Source organism: Priapulus caudatus, unplaced genomic scaffold (genome assembly GCF_000485595.1).
Source record: "Priapulus caudatus unplaced genomic scaffold, Priapulus_caudatus-5.0.1 Scaffold4385, whole genome shotgun sequence".
Taxonomy (NCBI): Eukaryota; Metazoa; Priapulida; class Priapulimorpha; order Priapulimorphida; family Priapulidae; genus Priapulus; species Priapulus caudatus.
Genome location: NW_014581446.1, coordinates 4,498 through 10,985, shown reverse-complemented (window position 1 = coordinate 10,985; position 6,488 = coordinate 4,498). Strand labels below are relative to the sequence as shown.

At 46.3% G+C, this 6,488-nt stretch overlaps 1 long non-coding RNA gene across 1 annotated transcript in view; it reads left to right on the top strand.

Annotated features, from left to right (window-relative positions):
• Positions 1-5,242: 5,242 nt before the first annotated feature.
• LOC106819764 overlaps positions 5,243-6,488 on the top strand; it is a 5,134-nt gene continuing 3,888 nt past the window's right edge. Inside the window, exon 1 of the long non-coding RNA XR_001395490.1 lies at positions 5,243-5,364. This is a non-coding gene — a long non-coding RNA (uncharacterized LOC106819764). The remainder of the gene's footprint in view (positions 5,365-6,488) is intronic.

Genomic DNA, 6,488 nt, shown 5'->3' with positions numbered 1-6,488 from the left:
ATAGGGTTAGGGTTAGTGTTAGAATAGGGTTAGGGTTAGGCACATTGGTTTTATTGGGACCCATGTTCTCTATCCTTGGGCCGCAGGATCTTGAGTTGAGAATATGTAAATTCCAAGCTTAGACACGACATTCCATCCAATGATCCACGTTCCATTGCCTTGTAATTATTTGTTCAGTGTTATCAGAACGTACGTCATCTACGATTCCTCTCTCGTCATCCTCTTGCTCTTGACCGCCGATGGCACTTCGTATTTTATCCATTATTTTAGAGATATTTGATAATCGAAATGTTTATTTGGCAAACCTGAGCGGACATGACAGGAGATTTGTTGATAGGCTTGTGGTGCTACCTGGCGGATATATTTATGAACAATAAAAACACTTATTTGTTCATTTTAATCACCTGATTGAAACCTGTCACTTGATCTATCTCTAATTGAATTATCATTAAGTAAAATTTATTTTTAATGTTGACGTTGTTATGCACTAGCAAGAGCGCATTATACGGAAACAAACCACACCCAAACCGTCTCCGTCCGGCCAAGGACTGTATAAATCTTTATTTGAACTAATGATAGTATAGCAAAGCCCAGCGCCAGAGAAGTCAGCGAACGAAGCGACATGACCGCTCCTGTATTTTGCTTTGCTCGAAGCAACGAAGTCCAGGCGAAACGAAGCGATATTCCAGCTCTCAATGTTAAGCTTCGCCTACGAGAACAAAGCCAGCGGTGACCAGCGAACGAGCAACATGCCGCCCCCCCGCTTGTAATTCGCTTGCTCCGCGACAGCAAGGCACGCAAGCTTTAATAGCTTTTTATAGTCGTTTATATTAACCCCCTTAAGTATCTAATTTCATATGTCTATAACCCCTCTTGATATTATAATTTATATCGATCTGCCCCCGTTATATATCGCTTGTATATCCACGACATTAAATGACATTAAGTGGGAAACGCTCTAATGGCAGCATCACCCGCATATCCGCTAACACTTACATCGAGGTTAGAGCCCTACGACGGTTTCTTAATCTGTGTGTCCATAGGGACCCTATTGGCAGTCGTGGAATGGATGCAGGGAGGTCGTGAACAGAGCGCATGCAAATACATGTTGTGTATATCTGTGCTTTTGTGCATTTTCTAGGGGTGGGTCATATGCTTAACAGATTCTCAAGGTGAATCCATGACTCAAAAAGTAAGAACACTGGTGTTACGTGTCTAGCTTCGGAACGACGCTGCAATAACACTGCAGATAGACGTACACCTGAGCTTAGAGAAAATAACAATAACAACGAGCACCTGTCAACTGGGTCTACCTCATCTGCTGCGACTTCTGCGGAATTCATGCAGACGTGATGATCAGAGGTCAAATGGTGGGCTGTATACAGGAACGGCGAGCGGGAGGGTCTTATTCAGGCCGGGTACGGGAGATTCGGTAGCGCACTATATATTGCTATATATTGACTAATCGAGAACTGGATCAAGAACTCATATTCACAGAGAGTTATAGCTAAGACATTGTTTTAAACGGTATCTGAGTTTTTAGAATTTAATCCACTGTATTCATTCCAGCGCGCATATTATTTGCCTATATGAGTATTACGTCGTTGCGTCAATAACTCAATTTTCACAGAGAGGATATGAGATTCAAGCCGGTAAGGGACGGATCATTCTGCATTTATTTTCTGATACCTTTAGACACATGTCCTATAGCTATATCTCTCTGGATATTCAGTTTATTGAACGCGCGATTAGTCATATATTAGCAAATAATATTCGCGTACCTAATCTCCCGTACGGCCTAGATATAGCATCCAACTGGGAGTGAAACATTTCCTCCCGGGCAAGCATGTGCAGCCCCCCATTTTCATTTTCATTCACGTGGAGCGTTATGTTGGGCGCGACGTTGTGCGTGATTGAGAGAAATTTGAATTCTACTGTTGGAGAGGTGCTATTTTTTTTCGTACGTAACTGCGCGTTGTTGCTTAATCAGCACGATCTGGAGCAGTACACTGTTTGCAGTTGCGACAGTGACTGGAGGCACGCGTTCGCGTGTCGCGTCGCGCACGTGGGTGTGTGCTGCTGACGATACGGTGCTTGCGTGCTTTTGCTTGTGAGTGCGTGCGTCGTGCGTGTATGTGTTGCGATGTTGACGTCTATTCAGGTCGTTACTATTTGGCACGAATGCTATTACACCACCGCGCGCATGCACGCACAGCGGAACTTATAATTGTTTGAAGTTCGTGCGTGCAATGGTTCCGGTGTTCGTGCGTGCGGGCATAGCGTACCGCGATGCCGCGCGCGCAGTTGGGTAAAGCGTACGCGCCGCAGCTGGTGGGTGCGATGGCTGTGCCGTGTGCGGAGTGTGTAGTACATGATGTCGCGGGCCTATCTGGTTGCCGACTTAGGAGTTGAGGCGAGTTCAGGGAATTCACCGCCGATGTGTTTTCAAGCGCGTAAGAAAGCTGTTATATTTGATAAGCGGTTTCTTCCCGCACTATAGGTCCATGTATAAGCTACACGCGCGCGTCATCGCCATTGCGTTCACGAATTCGTCTCGTCACTCAGATCTACTGCTACATGGTGATACGAAGGCGCAGTGTACTCTAATTCTACACAGCACCGGGGTATTTGCTTAAACTAATGCAGGGGCGTCTACAAGTAACTAAACACGCGTGAGTTAATTATTGATGCATTATTTATTTCTCAGAGCAATTCTTCCTAGTGAGCGCCCCTCCACGCTTTTCGTCATCACTACAAACTTTCTCGTTTTTCCTTTGTCAACTCTGCTGGATGTGCTGCTCGCTCACGTCTTTCTAACAGTACGTACCAGTATAGTAACTCGTGGCGTCCTTACCTCTTGCGTCGGCCTTTGGCTTTAGCTTTTCCTCTCGGCACGGTCTCCATCCCCATCATCTCATACGTACGGCCCCTTACATTAGATATACTCTCGCTATATATACTCCTCCTTTGCTACGTCCCCATCTCCTACCTTCTTCGTGCATTCCTTTTTCGACACCTGCTGTCACACCGCGGTCAACCTAAAGCGGTCAGTCCGTATACTCGTGTGTGATGCTACTGGCTCGGATCACTTGATCAAGCCAGAAATATTTCAGGTCTTTGTCGCCGATTAACAGAGCGTCTTAAATTAGGTCATGACGAAGGCATTGGTGCGCGCCTAGCATACGGAAGTCCGTGGCCCAATCGGGCGTTGCAACTATTTGCGGTTATCTTCAAGCCGGTTTCTTATGTCTTATCTCGAGAGACGCCGTCTCTACGCTGAATACATTTGACAGGTCGCTTTACGGTCTACGGGCCTTAGTTCGATCCCAGCTAACACGGCCGATACACGGTCACTGTACCTGATGGGTTGATTTGCCCTCTTGCCACGGTAAACGTACACTCTATGCCAAACAGCTTTAGAAGTCGGATACTGCATGTGACGTACCATCCTGCCATCGTGACACAACGCGGTTAATGATGAATTGGCGGTGGGTGTGCATTACAGAAGCATAAAGATTATAGAATCAAGCTTGTGTATAATGCTTTCGTGTGCGTGGGTGGNTGTCATTCACTAACTCCTGTTCAACGAAAAGGAGAATGAGAGCAGAGAATCGTGGCTGGGTCATTGTAAAACGAAGTTTAGACTTGACAATGCTCATTTTAGAGAATGTTCGTTCAGCAGATGCAGAAGTAACAGGAATTGTGGCCAGTCCTGTGAAGACGCGTGAGAGGCAAGGAAATTTTTTTTTTCTTTTCTTGTTTGCCAATCAACAGGGGGAGCCATGGCCCCCTTGTGCCCCCCCTTAGCTACGCCAGTGATCACACATACACACACACAACACAGGCAGGTAGTTAGCCCGGTAAGTTTAGTCGTCAACTTAGCCAGCTAGTCAGCTATAGTAATCGGTAGTAGTATATCCCATCATAATCTATTCGGTATACACGCAGATGTGACACGACTCACCGATATATCGCTATCTTTATCGTACCTGTGCTGCAGCAGATTCTACGGTAACTACGATGAGTGAGCGAGTTGTGTGTACTAGCGACTGCAGAACGAAACACTCGAGTGACGATTAGGATGCCTATACAGCTGATATAGCGGCTGGGTGCATGGTGAGCACGGGAAGAACGGTACGCGTGCCAAAACCTCGCGTGGGGATAAGGAGAGATTGTGAAAACACACGAACGAATGCCACAGTTCCTCGTGCAGTCGGTGGAGAAAGTGGGCCAAACTTGCTAGGGAACCGCATATCGCTAACACATTACATCCGGGTAGAGCCTGGGGTTCTTAACCTGTGGTCCATGGACCCATTTGGGGTCCGGGGATGGACTTCAGGGGGTCCGTGAACCAGGCGCATGCAAAATTTTGTGTTTCTGTGCTTATGTGCATTTTTCTGGGGATGGGCCCGTATAGCTTTCACCAGATTCTCAAATTGGTCCATAACTCACAAAAAGTTAAGAACCACTGATAACACTGGCAGTTAGACGTACACACAGAGTAGAGAAAGTAAAAATAACAACGAGCGCCTTCACTGGGTATACTCAACTGCTGCCGACTTCTGCGAATTCATGCAGACGTGATGAATCAGAGGTCAAATGGTGGGCTGTATACAGAACTGGGAGCGTGAAACATTTCCTCCCGGGCAAGCATGCAGCCATCATATTTCATTCAGTGAGCGTTATGCTGGCACGACGGCTGATGCGATGATTGGAGAAATGTTTAACTCTACGTGGGAGAGGTGTATTTTTTTCGTAACTGCAGCGTTGTTGCTACCCAGCAACGAGAGCGTAACATGTTTCCAGGCGAGTGACTGGAGGCACGCTTTCGGTATCGCGTACGCGTGTTTGTGTGTGTGTGCGTGCGTGCGTGCCTGCGTGCGTGCGTCCGTACGTGTATGTGTTTGCGATGTTGACGTCTATCATGTCGTTACTTTTGGCACGAAGATATTACACACACACGCGCATGCACGCACGCGAACTATATAAATGTTTGGAATGTTTTCGTGCGTGTATTCGTGCGGGCAGGCGGGCATGCGAACGCGCGCGTGTGTGTGTGTGCGTGTGTGTGTGTGGTCACATGATGTAGCGGGTGCTCTGGTTGCAGACTAGAAGTCTGAGCGAGTTCAGGGAATTCCCCGCCGATGTTTTTCCAAACGCGTAGGCGCTGTACATAAGCGGTTCTTCCCCGCGCTATGGGTCCAGGTATAAACCTACCAGGGCTCATCGCCCTGCGTTTGTCTTGTCTGTTTCTCTCAGATCTACTGTTGTTGGTGATAAGGAGCGCAGTGTACATGTACACACAGCTACCGGAGTATTGCTTAAACTAAGGCAGGACTTCTATACAAAGCTAACTAAACACCGGTGAGTTATTGTGATTATTTATATTCTCGAACAACATTCTTTCTGTGAGACCACGCTTTTTCGTCATCGCTCACAACTTTCTCGTTTTCCTTTTCCAACTTCTGGATGTCTGTCGCTCCACGTCTTTCTAAGAGTAAGTACAGTAATAGTAACTCGTGGCTATGTACCTCTCTTCGTCCCTTTGGCTTTAGCTTTTCCTCTCATCGGCGTCTCCATCCCCCATCTCATACGTACGTCCTACCTTATATACTCTCATTATATACTCCTTTTTTCATACGTTCCATCTCCTACCTTCTCGTGCCATCATTTTCGACACCCTGTCACCCTGTCAACCCAAAGCGTCATCACTATCTCCGTGGTGATCTACTGCTGGATCACTTGATCAGCCCAACAATATTTCAGTTGTCCCAGGTTTAAAGACAGGCTTAGGATCATGACACGATTAGGTGCGTTAGTTATAGTTAGTTAAATCCTTCCCGCGCCTATATGGCGCATATAGGGCGGTGCCTAGCTATATAGTACTATAGCCCGCGTTCAGAGAGACATGATACAAGATTGCGTGGCACAGCTTTGCTGTAGAGTTAACTCTATTATTATGTGTTAGTGTGCGCGCAATGGCGGCGCCGTGTGTATACAGTTGATACGCTTCAAGTGCCTGTGCACGGTAACATATACTCATAACGTCTTTTGTAACGTTTATATAACGTAAATGTGTAGGGTTTTTATAACGTTTTCTAAACGTTTGTAAAAACGTTTTTATTGTATTTGTAAACGTTAATCGTTAACGTGATCAGGTTACGGTCATCGTGACGTCATCATCACCAGGTCATCGCGCATGCGCGCCGGCAAGCGGACTGCCGCGTATTCTTCTCTCATCGCTAGTAACTTGACCACAGAACTATAACAATATATGTTATAGTTCAGTGAACTTGACACACATTTATCAGTATTAGTAACTAGAGTGACAGTCAGTTTACCTATAGGTGGCATACATTAATAATCATGCGCAAAGTGTTTGCCGCGTTGCACTATTTTGTCTAGGAAAAAGGCTTTCCTTTGAATTTTCGGTAAAATTAGGAACTAGAGTGCAATAATTTGCATGATGCCAGCAAGGTAGAAGCCCC